At 36.2% G+C, this 19,988-nt stretch overlaps 1 long non-coding RNA gene and 1 pseudogene across 1 annotated transcript; both read left to right on the top strand.

The window, feature by feature from the left end:
* Positions 1-795: 795 nt before the first annotated feature.
* On the top strand, positions 796-4,486 carry LOC125261968 (annotated as a pseudogene).
* A 5,616-nt stretch (positions 4,487-10,102) lies between these two features.
* On the top strand, positions 10,103-13,482 carry LOC125261967. Its single transcript, XR_007183484.1, has 3 exons — positions 10,103-10,127; positions 12,691-12,892; positions 13,354-13,482. It is a non-coding gene; the product is annotated as an uncharacterized LOC125261967 (long non-coding RNA).
* Positions 13,483-19,988: the final 6,506 nt, after the last annotated feature.

Genomic DNA, 19,988 nt, shown 5'->3' with positions numbered 1-19,988 from the left:
ACCCCTTTGCCCACCTGTACACACCAGCTGATATACCATGTAGGCCTAGTCTTGATTTAGGTGGTCAATCTGCATTTGAAAGTTTTAAAGTGTTTTAAATCTAGCTAATCAAGTAAAATGACTCAAAATCAAATAATTTTTAACAAGTCAACTTTAATCATATAAAATGTAATTTCCCAACAGCAAAATTGTGGCTAGTAACTTTGGAAAACCACTAGCCACAGTGGCTGGTGAGCAAAAAAGTTAATGTCAAGCCCTGGTACTTAAGTATTTCTATAAGTAAGAACCACCAGCAGGGTGTTAAAATTAACACCAAAGCAGTGTTAGTTAGGTTAATTAGGCACTTAAGTGGTTAATTAAGTGATGATTGCTTGATTATTGAAGATACCTGATGATAACGAGCAAAGGAAACTACAAGAACTACAATTGACTTCCAGCCATTATGGTGATATGGTGACCATTATATGGTGATAAATAAAGTCAATCTGTTTGTAATAAGAGAGATTTAATGTCTTTTCAGTTGATTTCATCTAAGGCGGTGGCTGGAAGTCAGTTGTAGTTCTTGTGTTTCTTCAATAATGAAGCAATCATCACTTAATTAACCGCTTAACTTTAACACTGCTTCATTGTTACTTTTAACATTCTGCTGGTGTTTCTCTTTTAAACACCGTGCGGTGTTGATTTAACAGTGGGGAATTTACTGTGAAGTGATTTTAAAGCTTTAATCTGTAAAAAACAAAAACAAAACTCTGTTCTTCAGGTGTGTTTGGTGATTTTGATGAACTGAAGTCATTGTCAGTGACGGAGGGAGATTCAGTCACTCTAAACTCTGGACTTACTGAAATGAAGTATGATGATGTGATTCAGTGGAAGTTTTGGATTGAAAACACTTTAATTGCTAAAATCAATGTAACGGCCGACAGCTTCACTGTATATGATGATGTTCTTGATGGGAGATTCAGAGACAGACTGAAGCTGGACAATCAAACTGGATCTCTGACCATCAGAAACACCAGAGCTGAACATGCTGGATATTATGAACTACAAACCAACAGTGTGAGAAAGAGTTTCAGCCTCACTGTCCAGTGTGAGTTAAATATCAGTTTCACCTGTTTTATATTTTAATCAGCACAAAGATTCAATTATTAATCCAAACTCCATTTTGCTTCTGTTGCTTAATGATGATATTCATTTCAAATTTAAATTTCAAACCTTCTGCTTTTGTAAATGACTGTATTAATCTGCTATAAACTCTGTTTCTGTTTGTTCTCCATGTGTGTGTAATACAGCAGCAGAGAAGTCAGTGTCAGTGTCAGTGACGGAGGGAGATTCAGTCACTCTAAACTCTGATCTTACTGAAATGAAGGATAATCGGATTCTGTGGAAGTTTGAATATAAAAACACTTTAATAGCTGAAATCAATAAATGGATCAACAGATTCACTGTAAATGATGATGTTCTTGATGGGAGATTCAGAGACAGACTGAAACTGGACAATCAAACTGGATCTCTGACCATCACAAACATCACAATGAAACATGCTGGACGTTATAAACAACAGATCAACAGTGAGAGGGTTTATTTCATTCTCACTGTCTATGGTGAGTTAAAAAGCATTTACACCTGTTTTTTAATTACAAAATCAAGTAACGCTTTAGATTACAGTTGCACAGCAAAATCCTCAGTGTTAAATTAACACTGCTGGCGTTTATGAGTCCACACTCAAAGTGTGAAAAGGTAACAATGAATCAGTGTTAAAGTTAATTAGATAATTAAGTAATGAATTAAGTGATGATTGAGCATTAGTGATGAACACCTGCTGTTAACAAGCAGAATCACTAAAGGAAAGAGAAACTACAAAAGAACTACAACTTTCTTCAGCCACAGCCTTAGATGAAATCAACTGAAGATAAAAGACATTAAATCTCTGAAGATCTGATTAAACATCTCCACAAACAGCATTACCAGCTTCACTCATTACTAACCAGACTGACTTTATTTCTGTCACAGGTCTACAGAAGATCTTATTGAGAATTATCAGAGGTTTAGATATTGATTATATATTGAAAGTAAAAATAAAACAACTTTTAAGAAATCTTTTAGATTATATTGATAAAGCTGATCTTGTGCTGTAGAATCACAGTGCTGCTGTAATCAATAATGTAAATCTAACTCAGAGATTGAGCTCTAAATGAGTGATTCAGATCAAATAATGATTATGTGAAAACATAACCAACACCACCTGATCATATTTTCTCTTTGCTTATCTAGCTGTTATAACTCAGCTACAACAGCCAAATAAAATCTAATACTAAAGAGTCAAGGGTCAAGAGCTCAACTAAAGCAAACACTGATCTCCATGACGGTGACCTAAAATTATGATTTTTCTGTTTTCTTGATTCTGCTTGTTAACATGAGGTGTCTTCAATAATGGTCAATCATCACTCAATGAATCACTTCATTATCTCATTAACTTTTACACTGCTTCAGGGGGTGGAATAAACATATGGCAGAACTTTTACTTTCTGACTCCTGGACTTTCCACCTCTGCAATCTGGTTAGTAATAAGTGAAGCTGGTAATGCTGTTTGTGGAGTTGTTTAATCAGATCTTCAGAGATTTGATGTCTTCTTTTATCTTAAGTTTATGAAATCTTTTTTCTGTCCTTGTTGTTTCTCTTTCATTCAGTGATTCTGCTTATCAGGTCACTATCCTACACTTTGCAAAATGGTTCACTGTTTTGAAGTGTTCGAAACACCACATGCTGGTGACCCCTGCTGGTCAAAACAGTGTGAATGCAACAAAAACTCAGGCCAAACATGCATAAAAAGAGCTTTTACAAACCCAATGCAAATGTTTTATTAAAAATATTATCTATCAGATGCAATTAACTAGTCATCTAATACCATTAAATATTAAGTGTCTGTATAATATGTATTCTTTTATCAATTTAAAGGGCTTGTTTGTTTTTTTTGTTTGTTTGTTTGTTTTTTTTGTTCTATGGATGGGTCAGCTAAACAGAGACAATTAACTACTTTTATTCCATTTAATTATATAAATATCTCATTGAAACGATTACAAATAAAATTTGTCAGAGATCAGGTAATAGTTAATCCTTGAGTTAATACTTGATAATTAGGTAATAGACATAAACACATGTTCAATTCATGGGTTCACAGAGATAGCCCCCAACGGTGAACCATTGAAATTTCAAACAGTTATGATGTAACAAAGCCTCGTTTACTGAAATCACATGTCTTTGGCAGTTTGAAATATGCTCTGAACCAATGATTTGAAATAAAAGATTCATAAATGTTTCAAAGCTTCATGAAGCAGTGTTTCAAAAGCATCCATTACTATGATCATTAACAAACATCATTACAAAGACCACAAACTCACACAAAAATCCAAGAGTCAAACTGCCCAAGTAAAGGAAACACTGATCACCATAGTGGTGACCAAACATTTTCAATAAAACATCAACATCTAAACCTGTTAATTCTCAAAAAGAGCTTCTGCTGAGATCTTGAGAGATTTATTGTCTTCTTTTATCTTCAGTTGATTTCAGGCTGTGTGGCTTTAACTCAGTTGTAGTTGTGTTTCATTTTCTGAGAGTGCAAACATTGATTCAATGACATTACCATTGATTTTTTGTTGAAATTTCAAAAATTTTTCAACATTAATTACGGGTGCAAAAGTGATATTGTTTCAATGCAGTTAACATTGTCCCATTAACATTGATTCAATCATTGCTTGCTATCTGAGGGTTTATACATAACTTTTGATCATCTTGGTTCCTCTCAATGTTTCTTGAATATCTCCATTCATCCTCATTTCTCTTTATTCTCTGATGTTTTTCAGCTCGTCTGCCTGTTCCTGTCATCAGCAGTAACTCTTCACAATGTTCTTCATCATCATCATCATCATGTTCATTGGTGTGTTCAGCTGTGAATGTGAGTCATGTGACTCTCTCCTGGTACAAAGGAAACAGTTTATTGTCCAGCATCAGTGTGTCTGATCTCAGCATCAGTCTCTCTCTACCTCTGGAGGTGGAATATCAGGATAAAAACACCTACAGCTGTGTGCTGAACAATCCCATCAGCAACCAGACTCAACATCTGGACATCACTCACCTCTGTCACGCATGTTCAGGTACGGCAGTGCTGATATTAGTTGATGTCAGCGCTGATATTAGTGTTTATTGACTGATCTGATCTCAGTTTGATGTTTTTATTCCTCAGTCCACTGTTGTGGTCCTACTGAAGCTGTGATCCGATTGGTCCTCTCTGCTCTGGTGGGCGTGGCTACTGTCATTCTTGTGGTTTATGAAATCAGATCCAGAAGAGCTGAATAAGAGCAGAGATTCACACATCAAGTACATGATTGATGATGTTTTTGCATATATTAATATTTGTGAGATTTATTAATTTATGGCTTTACATTTTCATCTTTTTCAGGAAGTATTGAAATCTAAAGCAGAACGCTGAACTTTAAAGATTCTTCAAGTGTGTTTTTGTCATTATAAATAATGATGATTATTTGAGCTTCTGCTCTCTCTTTCAGTGTCATTTTAAAACTCTTATGTGTAAGACTTTGTTTATATTTCTCTCTGATACAAAAAAATAATGAATGGATAGACACAGATCTCGCTTATCTGTCATATGTATTTGCTTTTATCAATAAAGTTTTCTCACTCTGAGCTTCAAGAGTCTCTCCATGTTTTATTGAGCGCCCCCTGGAGGAACACAAGCTATATGTATATTTAAACAATTTCATCAGTGCTCCACATATAAAGCTTTACATTATTAAAACATTATTTAAAACTTTATTTGTAAATGTTTACATTATTATTTCAGCTCATTGGTTTTCTTTTTGTTTTTCTATCCACAATAATAAATATCTTCCCCCAGTTTCTCCTTTAATCTGAGCAAACACTGATTTGGGACACATTATAATATACATTGGGAACACAGTGAAACACATAAAAACATCCTCAGTGGCACCATTTTAAGAAACACAATTTTTTTAAAAGTAGGAAAAATTGTGTCGTAACAATGTTGAGTGAAAAATGTACAAGTACAATGGCTAAAAAACAGTTAATTAAAGTGAGTAAAATAAATAAATTGAGGTACTGTCAGAACATTAGCAGTGCGTCCCATTCTGTCTTCTGTCAGTCTTTGTGCTGCCGCATCCCACGTTTTTTATGGAATTATCAGACTTGAGGTTCACATGATGATCCACACTGGAGAGAGACCGTTCACATGTGATCAGCGTGGGAAGAGTTTCACACAACAATGGCACCTTAAAGTCAGTTATGCTTGTTTCGTAAGTTGAATATGGAAGGCGTAGGACGTAGTGCAAGTTTTTTGAACTGCGAGAGGCTTCGTAAGTTGAATACGCAAGATGGTTTGGGGGAAGCTAGATATTTTACTTTATAACTTGTTAAATATGGATATTTTTCTTACACAAACACATCACTTTGCTTCAGAAGGCCCCCCAGAGCCGTGTGGAATACATTTATGATGGATGGATGCACTTTCTCGAGCTTCAAATAGTGTTGCTTTCATCAACGAAAATTATGTACGGTGTTCATATTAGGACATTCTCACAGCTCAGTCATACAAGGAAAAGCCGTCATGCCTCAGACTAAAAGGCTTCGCGCCTCAGACTGAGAGGCTTCAGGTCTCAGGAAAAACAATGTCAGGTTTCAGGTCTCATACAATTAGACATCGAACTAAACAGCCTCAGACCAAAAGGCATCAGACGAAGCCTCAGACTAAAACCGAATTGGTAACACTTTAGATTACAGCCCGGAAAGTACTGCGTAATTACAACAAATTTACAGCGTAACTTTCAATAATTATAGTGTAACTATACAGTAAGTATGTGTAAGTATAGGGGAACAATATGTGAAGTATTGGGAATAAAGGGGTAACAACCAGGAAAAATAACAAATTATTTATACTTTAAATATTTTATAACTAAGGGGTACGTATGACATAACTAAGGGGTAAATATGACATTACGGGCCGTAAATTAAAGTGGAGCTTGTTACCCTCTTATTTCATGTAGTTACAGGGTAAGTAATTAATAAAAATAAATAAATAAACAAATAAATAAAAACGCAAACAGTCATATCACTTGGAAAACTTTATTTGAAAAACAACTTATTTCAAAACAGATTTAAAGTTAAAACACTTCTTATTCGTTTCTCTTGCTTGGCTTCCTCCTCCTCTTGTTCCTCTTTTTCTTTCTTTCCACTGATGAATCTTAAGAGGGAATCACATTTGCTATTCTGCATTATAAGAAAATACAGTACACCCGGAAATGTGCTCACCATTTACTCATCTTTTACCCTCATGCCATCTGAGATGTATACGACTTTCCTTCTTAAGATGAACACAAAAAGGATTTTAGGAAAAAAATAAATCATCTGGGAACGCTTTATAATGCAAGCTCACGTGTTCCTAAAAGTCGAAGCATCAAACAGCACATACAGCAATAACTACAGTAATCCATACGACCCCAATGGATGAATCGATGTCTTCTGAAGTGAAACGATACATATTTGTAAGAAAAATACCAAATATTTGAATATTTTTAAAACTTTCGACCAGCTGTCTTCTGCGCGTGCATGCGAGGGTTGAGAGTTCATGCTTGACGAAACTTGAAGCGTGACATAGCGTAAACTCACGCAGATGTTGGATGCCGTCAGTTTTTTTTTATTATTTATTTTTTTTTTATTAATGCTCACAACAAAATACACAGAATAACAGATAATGAGAAACAAACAAGACAGAATAACAGAGACGGCAGTTCTCGCGCGAGTTTCACACGAATCTCCCGCGAGAACGTCATGAAAGCTTCACGTTGCTCATTTCAATGTGCTTCATCGAACGCGAAGTCAACTCTCATGCAGGTGCTGGTGATAGTTGATCAGAAGCGAAAAGATGAATAGCCTAAACCATGAATTTCTGGGTGTACTGTATTTTCTTATAATACAGAATAGCAATGGGATTCCTTCTTAAGATTCATCAGCTGAGAAACAAGTGCAGGAGGAAGCCAAGCGAGAAACAACAACAACCAAAAAATGGACAAAACTTGTTACTTTCTGTCAGGACTTTAGAGTTTGAAATGAAAAGTTGATTTTAAAAAATGAATAATAAGTGTTGTAGACCTGTTTTTAATAAAGTTGTTTTTCAAATAAAGGTTTCGGAGTCAGTGATATCAGATTGTTTGCATTTTATTAATTACTTACCCTGTAACTACATGAAATAAGAGGGTAACAAGCTCCACTTTAATTTACGGCCCGTAATGTCATACTTACCCCTTAGTTATATGTCATAAGTACCCCTTAGATATAAAATATTTACAGTATAAATAATTTGTTATTTTCCTGGTTGTTACCCCTTTATTCCCAATACTTTACATATTGTTCCCCTATACTTACACATACTTACTGTATAGTTACACTGTAATTATTGAAAGTTATGCTGTAAATTCGTTGTAATTACGCAGTACTTTCCGGGCTGTAATCTAAAGCGTTACCACCAAATTTAGTCTGAGACCGAATTGCCCCACCTCAATGTGATGTCACGTGCACGCAGTTTTCTGTTAAATGTTACACTAAGTTGTATAAAACATATAAATTTGTATTATTCAGTTTTGTTTGCATGTAGGCTATAAAAAGTTAGCAAAATAACACATTGCAACTATAGCTTGCATTGCAAACTATCGTGAACATGAAAATTAATCATGGTTAAAAGTGTGTTAACTATGATTTTTTTTTTTTTTTTTTGTCGGATTGATAGGCTACTATTTGTATAACAATAATTTTACTACAAATACCTTAAACTATAGTGTAGCAAAACTATGGTTAATTTGTGGTTACCATGGTTAACTACAATAACCATTTTGTTTTATTTGTAGTAAAACCATTTATATTTATGAGAGGTAAAAAAAATATTTAGAGCTATTTGAATGCATTGCTATAAGCACAGCTGCTTTATGTACAGCGGTTACCAAGGAAACAGCTTTATTTCTGCTGTTCCAGCGCCACCTACTGTCAGAGAGTCGATTAGGCAAGACAAGGCAATTTTATTTATTTAGCACATTTCATACACAATGATAATTCAAAGTGCTTTACATAAAAAGGAAACAAATACATAAGAATAAAAATGTAATGCATAAAAAATAAAAATAATAATAAAAGCAGAATACCACTATCTGAATAGAAGAGTCACATTTACATTTTCATTCAGCCCGTTGCTGTTTTTCTGCAGACCATTGTGAAAATCGCCATGTTCTTTTCTTATTTGCCAAGGGATTACATAAATAGCCAACATGAATACCATCAACAGATAGATTCTACATAATTAACATGCACACACACACCTTACATCAATTTGGGAATAGTAACAGTAAAGAAAAAAAACAAAAAAAACATGATGCCTGAGTCCGTTTCATCCGATGCCTTTTAGTCTGAAGCCTTTTGGTCTGAGGCTGTTTAGTTCGATGCCTAATTGTACGAGACCTGACACCTGACGTTGTTTTTCCTGAGACCTGAAGCCTCTCAGTCTGAGGCACGATGCCATTTTGTCCGACGACTGAAGCCTTTTAGTCTGAGGCATGACGCTTTTTGTTTTATGACTGAGGTGTGAGGAAGTCCTAATTATGTAATTATGTAATTATCCTAATTACACCGTAATTATGACTAAATATCGTCGTCAACGAACCTTTATCACATGACAAAAACGAGACAAGACGCAATGTAAATGCTGGTCATATGACGATGACTATAATTAAATGTATAATGCAATATTGTTGACAAATAAAAACAAGACTAAATGCTAAAATGTCTTTTCATTTTCGTTGACCAAAACGAGACAAGACGAAATGTTATAACGCTATTTCATCTCGTTCAGTCACGTTAATGAAAATTGGGTTGATTTCTAAACATTTGTTTGGCTTCATGCATTATGGTGCTCAGTTGGGCAGTTTGATGTTTTAATGCTAGTTTTTTTCTGGTTGCTTTAACTGTTTGTTATGGCAAGAGCAGCAAGAGAAAATGTGACAAGATGATGAATCTCATTTAGACGGTCATAGGTGTTATTAAGTTCACATCATTGGTTATGGTAATGTTTCTACAGCATGAGATCCAACAGTGTTTTAATAAGAAAATCTGTATTATTTTAAAAACAAACAACATTTTTAACTACTCCTTCACTTAGACACACTCAAACATCAAGAATAAGAATCAGTTTCATTCATTCATCTTCTCTACACAGTCATACAGAAAACAATCACAGTAAGTAGATCATCTTTAGATCCACTAAGAACAGGTCTGACACCACATTCTCACCAAACGTGACACAATAATACCATCGAAGACTAAGATCTCTTCAATATAAATCTGTCCTAACCAGCCACAACGAGCGACAGGACAAAAAACATCATCTAAATTTGTCACAGTGAATAAAGTTCATCTTCTAGACCAGCAACCATCAACTGTGAGATTCATCAACTCAGTGATAGACAATATTTAAAAGTTTTATTCCTTAATTATACCTCATGATATATAACTGACATTATAATGCATTGTTATGAGTCATTTTATGTATCACTTGTAGTTTGTTTACATTTTTATGATGGAAAGTAGAAGGTTTTTACAGGTTCAAACTGTTCTTTATCAGGAAGTTGAAGAAGAAGCTGATTTATTATTAACTTGATCTTCATTGATTTTAAATCAACTAGTTATTCTTCCACTTATAGTGTAGGCTATTTAGAAAACACAGATGTAAGATATACTGTCATGTAGGTTTGCAACTGGCCTTCACTTTTATTCTTTTGAGATGCTTTATCTTGTTAGTCAATAAAGAGAGAAATGTTTCTTTTACTTTTTGTTTTTGCTTCACAAAAAATTAAACTATTATCTGCTGATTCTTCTTGCACCAAGAATAACTAGTTTCACAATTTGTTGCATCTAATAAAAGCCACAAAATGCCCCACTTTGTCTTGTTTTATAGCACTTGTATTTGGCGCGTTTTTGATAATCCACAGTTGATTTCGCCACGCGGCGATGACGTCATCACTAGCGCGCTCCCTTCAGTCAGCGTCGAGTCTTCTGAGGTAAACAATTCACGCTATTTCGCCTAATGGACCCTTCGCTAAGCCACGCCCGAAAACCGCCACAGGCCAATCGTGGTTTAGCAACCGTTACTAGGCGCGGGAGGTCTGTCAAGCTTTCGAGCGAGGGAACATGCCGAAGCGTTTTGCTTATGGATTGTGTTAATCTGATACCAGAGTTTAGACGGGGTGGTGGAATTTTTTTCCCTTCTCGAAACCTAAAACCCAAGGGGAGAAATGCCGGTGTTCTGACAATTTGTGCTACCCTGTCAGATTTTACTACCTCCCATTGAAACAGTGGGTAATGTCGGGTAACGCAAAATCTGAAAAATGCTAACGTTACCTATCAGATTGTGCTTCCAGCGTGATATTAACGTGGTTTATGGCTTTATTAACATCTACACTTTCCCCAACCCTAAACCTACCCTTAACAATAATGCAAGTACAGTAATTGTGTGTTATTTATCATGACGACAATGATGTAATATTGATGTATGCATATGCAGTAAATCCAGGTAGGTTAGCTAGCTAGCTAACTCAGCACATCGTTGCTTGGAAATAATGACGGTTCTTTGTTCATAATGCATATAACATATTTTAATGTGAAATAATATGATTAAAGGCAAGACGGAGTAACGTTAGCCTGGCATGCTAAAATTATAAGCGGGAGAATGTTATCATTGCAAAGTGGTCAGGCTAACGTCTTGTGTTTATTCCACAAGACTTATGGATAAGCTGTTTGATTTATAATTATTATTTTATTTTCACTAATTTCACTTAACCTGCTGTGGATAAACAAAGCTTTTCCTCAATAAACTGTGTGTTTCCCATTTGAATGGTCAGCGTATGAGGCGGCTGCTGCTCGCGCTCGGAGCTTTAGCTTCAATTTTGATCAAATTATTTTCTAATTGGTTGCATATTATGTCGTGGATATATCCCTCGAATGCATACTGCAGTCCCTTTTGTCTTGCTCTCTCAGATATTTCACCTGTTCGCCAAAAATGACTAATTATCTCCTTGAAAATGTCTGACACCGGTGCATACACACTGTAAATGACTTGCCAGGCTCGAAAGCTTGACAGGCGTAGCAACAGTAACTAAGGAGGGCGGGGCTTAGCGAAGGGTCCATTGTAAAATAGTCTTCACGGTTTAAATAACATTTTACGAGGGCACTTAATGGTTTTCATCGCGTTCTGTACTGTTATGTGTCTGATCACTTAAAAACTTGAAGAATTTGTGTTTTTTTTTTAAATGTCTTTCTCTACAAGATAGCGAACTAATTACTTTATTGGTATAAATGTAGTTACTAGGAATTGACCTATACTTATGTGGACAAATTACAATGATTCATAAAGGGTGCCATTACCGTCTGTCTTTTAACACTATTTTCTGTATCATTTGAGAAATAATAGTACTTTTATAAGCTTTCAGCATATATTCTGACTCAAACAATCTGTTTCTATAGCAAATACTTAATAAAGTGAGATGATCTGCTGTCGTTTAATGAGTATTGATAGTCTATGGATCATCACTATTATCAGAGCAGCAGAAAAGCCTCTTTATTTCATGTCAATAGATCCTGTTTTCACCTCATTCATTATGCTGATGTCTTCAGATCTGTAAATTGCCACATTAAGCTAATTTCATTGGTGTCAACAGACTTAAGCAATCGACATGATCAGCTATTAAGATACAGATTACAGGATAGGTAAGTATAATTTATTTTAATTAATCTGTGATAAAAATGTGTTTTATATAAAACACAAAACTAAAACATACTGTACCATTTAAAGGATTAGTCCACTTTTAAATACACTTTTCCTGATAAATTTACTCATGTTATCCAAGATGTTCATGTCTTTCTTTCTTCAGTCGAAAAGAAATTAAGGTTTTTGATGAAAACATTCCATGATTATCCTTATATTATCCTTATAGTTGTATTTTTTTTGAAAATGACCGATCGTTTCGCTAGATAAGACCCTTATTACTCATCTGGTATTGTTTAAAGCCCTTGAAGCTGCACTGAAACTGACATTTGGACCTTCAATCTGTTGGTAGCCATTGAAATCCACTATAAGGAGAATAATCCTGGAATGTTTTCATCAAAAACCTTAATTTCTTTTCGACTGACGAAAGAAAGACATGAACATCTTGGATTACATGGGGGTGAGTAAATTTATCAGGAAAATTGTATTTAAAAGTGGACTAATACTTTAATGTTAAACTCAATTGGTGGGTTATTTGTTTCTTGCAAATTCATATTTTTCTATGTTTGTTTACTCTTTCTTTTTTATTCCTACATTTTTGTCCTATGTGGTGTCTTTTAATTGTGGCATTTCTTCTCTTTTTCATATATTTCTTTGCTTATATGTTAATGAGAGGTAAGATAAAATGTAGGCATAAAGTATGTGGATGAAATTCTTAGAAATAAAAAGAGATACAATTTGAATTAGTAGGTATAAAATACTTTGCAATTAATTTATTTAAAAGTTATTTTACTAGATATAAATGCTCAAAATGTCTGAATTAATAAACTTAGTAAGTGATTTATTCTTGATTTTGTCAGATCTGCTCCTCCTCCTTCAGTGAAGCTCCTCCCACTGCAATTCACCAATAAATGCTGGAATATTCCCATCAGTCTACAAGTGAAGACGAGCATCAAACCATCAGGAAGAGCTGAAATCTGCAAAGACAGAGTTTATTGAAGGACAGTGAGAAGATGAGAGATCCAGAACACTGCAGAATGAAACACACTGAAGAACAAAGAGGTTGGTGTTTATTCCTGATTCTTCATTCATGAGGCTGAAGAACATTAAGGTTATAAAGCAGTTCATCAGATTGTGTTTTGTCATTACGTGTGGTGAATGGCTACACTATGACACAGTGCGAGTTCCACTTCGAAAGGGAATGTCTGAGATTACAGCTGTAAACATGGTTCCCTGTGTCTGTGTTGCCATACTTCCGGCATGCCTACTCGTCTTCCATCAGACAATATGAAGCTGATGACGTGTTCTATAGGCACCTATGAAGTCACCTGACTCCAGTAGCCAATCAAGATTAGCATTGAGCACACATTCTCACACATCAGTGTCTCGTTCCCCTTCTCAGGGAACCATGGTTACAGTTGTAACCTGAGACGTTTCATATAGGTGGTCTACTTTCACTTCACTTTTCTCTCTGATTTTTTTTTATTATTATATAAAATGTATCTTTTTTATTGTCAATTCAGACCTGGTGGAGGAGAATAAGGAGAGTGAAGAGGAGGAGGAACATCATCATGTCAAAACTGGAGACAAAACTTGCTCACAAACTGAAAGTATTTCTGTACTGAATAGAAGAGACCAGAAACGTTTCACCTGCTGTCAGTGTGGAAAGAGATTGAAATGCAAATAGAATCTCAAGATTCACATGAGGATCCACAATGGAGAGAAACCGTTCACATGTGATCAGTGTGGAAAGAGTTTCACTCATAAACCAACCCTTAAGGAACACATGAACATCCACATTAGAGAGAAACCGCACGAATGTGATCAAAGTGGCAAAACATTTTTGTGGACTACAGGCCTGAAGAACCACCTGAAAGTTCATTCAAAGGAGAAACCACATGTATGTTCTTTGTGTGGAAAGAATTTTAAACTGAAGAAAAAATTAAAAGATCATCAGAAAATACATACTGGTGAAAAAGCTCACATGTGCTTTGAGTGTGGGAAGACTTTAGTAGAGCTGAACATTTGAAAGTTCATGAGAGAATTCACACTGGAGACAAACCTTACAAGTGTTCACACTGGGACAAGAGATTCACTCATTTAGCATCCCTGAAGATACACGAGAGGATTCACACTGGAGAGAAACCTTACTTGTGTTCACACTGCAACAAGATATTCAGTGATTCACGACATCTAAAAACACATGAGATGATCCACACTGGAGAGAAACCTTACAAGTGTTCACACTGCGATAAGAGATTCAGTCGGTCAGAACATCTGAAAACACATGAGAGGATCCACACTGGAGAGAAACCGTATCACTGCACTGCATGTGGGAAGAGTTTCAGTCAATCATCTTCTCTACGCAGACATGCAAAAAACAATCACTGTATGTAGATCATCTTCAGATCCAGCACTTTAAGATCTGATGCCGCGTCCTCACCAAACATGAAACAGTTATGCGTCAAATAATAAAATCTGTCCTAACCAGCCACAGCAATCAACAAGACAAAAAAACATCATCTAAATTTGTCACAGTGAATAAAGTTCTGCATATGTATCACTTATAGTTTAAAAGTCTATGAAGAAAAGTTTTTTTTTTCCATGTACAAACTGTTCTTTCTGTAATACTTTTAAGAGAGAGATTATTCTTAACTTGTTCTTTATTTTGTTTTTAAAACAACTTTTTAACTTTCCTCTTATAATGTGTTTTGAAAACACATGTAAAATAAACCTTTATAGCTTTGCAATTGGCCTTCTTCACTTGTATTCTCTGTAGATGCTTTGCTATCTTTATCTTTGCTACTTATAGGCAGAGTAGATAAATCACCTATGGCCTCTGGCTTTGAGGAGCCCTAAACATAACAACCCCCGTTCACTAGTCTACCATTTAAGACGGCAGCAAAATCACCAGTGAGAGTGCCCAGGACTACCACCAGAGGGCTCTCCAACCAGGACTATCTCCACACTATCATGGACATAATCCTCTGTCTGGACTCATCAACCATGATTACTTTCAGCTGTGTCTCATTTATGTCATTATCCACATTCACCTCTGTCTATAAAAGCCAGATTCTCTCACTTACTCATCGCTAGATCTTGCAGTTGTTACTGTTGTGTTTCTGAGCCACTTTATTCTGTTTCCTTGAGTCTTGTCATGTTACTTCAGCCTGTTCTGTGGATTTCTCCATTTGCCTATGCCTTGTAACCCTGTCATTGTTTGGACTGATTTACTGGTTTTAGACCCTTGCCTGTTATTGACTACGATTGTGGATGACCCTTCAATATAAGAACACTGCATTTGGATCCTCAGCCTTCGTGCCTTTGAGCATTGTGTAACATAACCTTTGAACAAATGCCAAATCTAGTGCACCTGTCTGTTACGATTGTAAGACACTTGCCTTTTAGTGAGATCTCTCGGCTTGATTTTCTCACAAATTGTTCCGTAATTGTTTAACGCTCCATATTATGCTTTTACTAATGTGTATTATCCTTGTAATGAATAACTTGCAAGTTTTTAAAACCTGTTTAAGAGCAATTTCATAATGTCATGTTCAGCTGACATTTGGGCAACGTACTTTACACCAGTGGGGACGTTCTGAGAATGTTCTAGGAACGTAAAATTTCTAGTTGGCAACCTGTCACCTGGTAACGTTCCCAGAACGTTCAGAAATGGTCGCAATGTAGAGTTCTTTTAAGGTTTGGGGAATGTTATTTGGTGGACCTTCAGGGAACATTCAGGACGTTCTGGGAATGTTTAGGGGACTATTACTATAGGACATTCTGTTAACTTCCCAAATGCCCTCTCTGTAACGTTCTCACGTGACCATAAAATAACCGATATAGAACGTCTCCCTAAACTCCTATTGGGAATGTTATTACATGAACAACAGAGGACCGTGAGAACGTTCTGTTAATTTCCCAAATATCCTCTTTGTAACATTCTTTTTTGACCATAAAATAACCAAAATGGAACGTCCCCCTAAAGTCATATAAGGAACCTTGAACTGCAGCACTTTCATTACAGAGAACGTTTTAGGAACGTCCCTAATGTTCTGTAAAGGTTTGTCACCTTTAGAAAACTTTTAGGGAACGTTGCGCAAGGTCACGAGAATGTTCTATGTGGAAAGACATTTTAACACGTTATGGGTCAGTTTATTTCTGTTGAAAATTATGTAACTGACTTAGAGGAAGTTGGGGCGTACTGGAGCTCAAAGTGTCAATGTTCAGAGGATGTGAATCAATCAGAAGGAAAGAGCTAGATGTCACATGCATCAACGCTTAAAGATGTGCAGTTATTTTAGCTGATGATAGTTTCACTTCACTTTACTACAGAGCAGCTTCACATCAACACATCTGTCATTTATTACTGAAGCAGTTTTGAAGAGTTTGTCTTTTCATATTTGTGGACTAAAACCGTTGAAGATGTTTCACCCTGTTTTCTTCTGTTTGTGTTTCTGGCGTCTGGTTGGTGAGTTTGAAATGTGTTTTTATGACTTCAGTTACTTCTGCATCTTTTTTTCTTAATGTTGTTTTTTATAAAAACACTGAAGCTCAAACAGCAGCAGCATTAGTTTCAGTGTGACGTGATTCTCATCTGAAGTAAGCGTGTATTCTGTGTTTGATGTTGTGTGGAGCTCAAATCAACTTCAGTTCCTGCAGCAGGAAATCCGAGTTTTATTCAAAATCACAACAAAGATGGAATTATTAATCCAAACACTATTTTCCTTAGTTTTATGGATATTATTCAGTTTAATTTTCAGGCTGTTTACTTCAGTTATTCTTGTTGTGTTTGTTCTTCAGGTGTGTTTGGTGTTGAAGTGAAGTCAGTGTCAGTGATGGAGGGAGATCCAGTCACTCTAAACACTGAGCTTACTGAAATACAGACAAATGATCTGATCGAGTGGAGGTTTGGACCTAAGAAATCACTGATAGCTCAACTCAATAGAGAGTCCAGTACAATCTTTAATGATGTTCCTGATGAGAGATTCAGAGACAGACTGAAACCTGATCATCATGGATCTCTGACCATCACAAACACCAGAACTGAACATGCTGGACTTTATGAAGTGAATATTCTCAGCAGCATCAGAGAGATCACATACAGATTCAATATTACTGTCTATGGTGAGACACAATTACAGTGTCTTCATAATAATTGTAGTGTTTTTACACAGTTATTTAATAAGTATTTGCAAAACAAACCACTTACTTTGTATGATCACATGCACAATTATTGGTGCACTTTCTTTTTTTATACCTGCTTTCCTGCTTTGCTGTACCAGTTTTTTTTAATTAGTCTTCCTGTTGGTAATTTTTATATGTCATTTTCCAGAGTAAACTTGTAAATTTGAAATTTGTTCAGCTGATTTCTGTCTTCTGTTGTGGATCAGACACATTTACTCACAATAATGAATTTTTTTAGGTGCTACAACATCAGACCCACCAGACACCTCATCACGTCTCATACTCTCTGGTATTGGTGATCTCTGTGTCTGCTGCTGGATTTCTGCTGATTGTGGCTGTAATTGGAATGTTTTGTATCTGCAGGAAATGCAGAAACGCAGGTGAAGTGAACCTAGAGCTTAAACATACTTAAAAACAGTATTCTTCCTGTTTGATTGAACATGTTTGTAATTACAGATTTGACTCATGATCAAACAGATGCAACACTCTACAAACACATTGGACAAATCACAGTAAGTGTCTGTGTTGTTTCAATCACATTTGCATGCATTAACTTAACAGTTGAATTATCAGAGCAAAATAACTGCAGAGCATATACAAACCCGATTCCAAAAAAGTTGGGACACTGTACAAATTGTGAATAAAAAAGGAATGCGGTAATTTACAAATCTCATAAACTTATATTTTATTTCACAATAGAATATAGATAACATATCAAATGTTGAAAGTGAGACATTTTGAAATGTTCATGCCAAATATTGGCTCATTTTGGATTTCATGAGAGCTACACATTACAAAAAAGTTGGGACAGGTAGCAATAAGAGGCCGGAAAAGTTAAATGTACATATAAGGAACAGCTGGAGGACCAATTTGCAACTTATTAGGTCAATTGGCAACATGATTGGGTATAAAAAGAGCCTCTCAGAGTGGCAGTGTCTCTCAGAAGTCAAGATGGGCAGAGGATCACCAATTCCCCCAATGCTGCGGTGAAAAATAGTGGCGCAATATCAGAAAGGAGTTTCTCAGAGAAAAATTGCAAAGAGTTTGAAGTTATCATCATCTACAGTGCATAATATCATCCAAAGATTCAGAGAATCTGGAACAATCTCTGTGCGTAAGGGTCAAGGCCGGAAAACCATACTGGATGCCCTGTGATCTTCGGGCCCTTAGACGGCACTGCATCACATACAGGAATGCTACTGTAATGGAAATCACAACATGGGCTCAGGAATACTTCCAGAAAACCGTGCCATTCGCCATTGCCGGCTAAAACTCTATAGGTCAAAAATGAAGCCATATCTAAACATGATCCAGAAGCACAGGCGTTTTCTCTAGGCCAAGGCTCATTTAAAATGGACTGTGGCAAAGTGGAAAACTGTTCTGTGGTCAGATGAATCAAAATTTGAAGTTCTTTTTGGAAAACTGGGACGCCATGTCCTTGACTAAAGAGAACAAGGACAACCGAAGTTGTTATCAGCGCTCAGTTTCAGAAGCCTGCATCTCTGATGGTATGGGGTTGCATGAGTGCGTGTGGCATGGGCAGCTTACACATCTGGAAAGGCACCATCAATGCTGAAAGGTATATCCAAGTTCTAGAACAACATATGCTCCCATCCAGACGTCGTCTCTTTCAGGGAAGGACCTTGCATTTTCCAACATGACAATGCCAGACCACATACTGCATCAATTACAACATCATGGCTGCGTAGAAGAAGGATCCGGGTACTGAAATGGCCAGCCTGCAGTCCAGATCTTTCACCCATAGAAAACATTAGGCGCTTCATAAAGAGGAAGATGCGACAAAGAAGACCTAAGACAGTTGAGCAACTAGAAGCCTGTATTAGACAAGAATGGGACAACATTCCTATTCCTAAACTTGAGCAACTTGTCTCCTCAGTCCCCAGACATTTGCAGACTGTTATAAAAAAAAGAGGGGATGCCACACAGTGGTAAACATGGCCTTGTCCCAACTTTTTTGAGATGTGTTGATGCCATGAAATTTAAAATCAACTTATTTTTCCCTTAAAATGATACATTTTCTCAGTTTAAACATTTGATATGTCATCTATGTTGTATTCTGAATAAAATATTGAAATTTGAATTTCCACATCATTGCATTCTGTTTTTATTCACAATTTGTACAGTGTCCCAACTTTTTTGGAATCGGGTTTGTAGAAATATTCCTGTTTAAATGTGTATGATTGCATACTGCAAACTACTTCACAAACTTGTTGGACATATTTGGCAGTGTGCGGTATATTATGTGATGTGTTGAACATGATTTATGGTTTCCAGAGTCTCTCTCGTTGGTTTTATTTTTGTTACTGTTATTAAAGTTGCTTGAGTTCTAAATTTTCATAATAAAAGTCCTAAAAATGTAAAAGACACAGAGTCTCCTCCATTATGAACAAACACAAAACAATCATCACCTGCAATAAACACTGACTCATATCCATGGGCGTAGGTTTAGGGGGGGACACTAGGTCCCTATCAATATTTTGAGATGACAAATTTGTCCCCACCAATATTTAGCAAGCTCCTTTGAACTGCTATTTGGATCTTTGCACTGCTATTTGGATCGATTCTAACGGCCAGGATGACGACAGTACAAGAAACGGCGTAATTTGATTGGTGGCGAGGTATCTGACAGGCTACACACGCGGGCCGGGACTACTTTTGTGCTTGCACTAGCAGCGAGCGCGCGCGCGCATGTTGACGACGCCAATGGTAAGTTACCAGGGCTGTCTCTTTGCCACATTCAAAGGCCAGAGTAAAAACATTTTAATATTCCGTTTTTTTGCCCCTAAGAAGAAGAAAGGGGACATAAGAAGCTTTTTCATAAAGCAGAGTCAGAGTGTAGGCAAAATAACTAGCTAGCCACACAAATAAACTAGCAGTAGTGACTGACCAGGCTTTCAAATGCATATTCTACTGTGGAAAATAGTATTAACTGGTGATAGTATGTGTTACC

This window comes from Megalobrama amblycephala, unplaced genomic scaffold (genome assembly GCF_018812025.1).
Source record: "Megalobrama amblycephala isolate DHTTF-2021 unplaced genomic scaffold, ASM1881202v1 scaffold539, whole genome shotgun sequence".
NCBI lineage: Eukaryota > Metazoa > Chordata > Actinopteri > Cypriniformes > Xenocyprididae > Megalobrama > Megalobrama amblycephala.
This window is presented reverse-complemented; position numbering and strand designations above follow the sequence as displayed.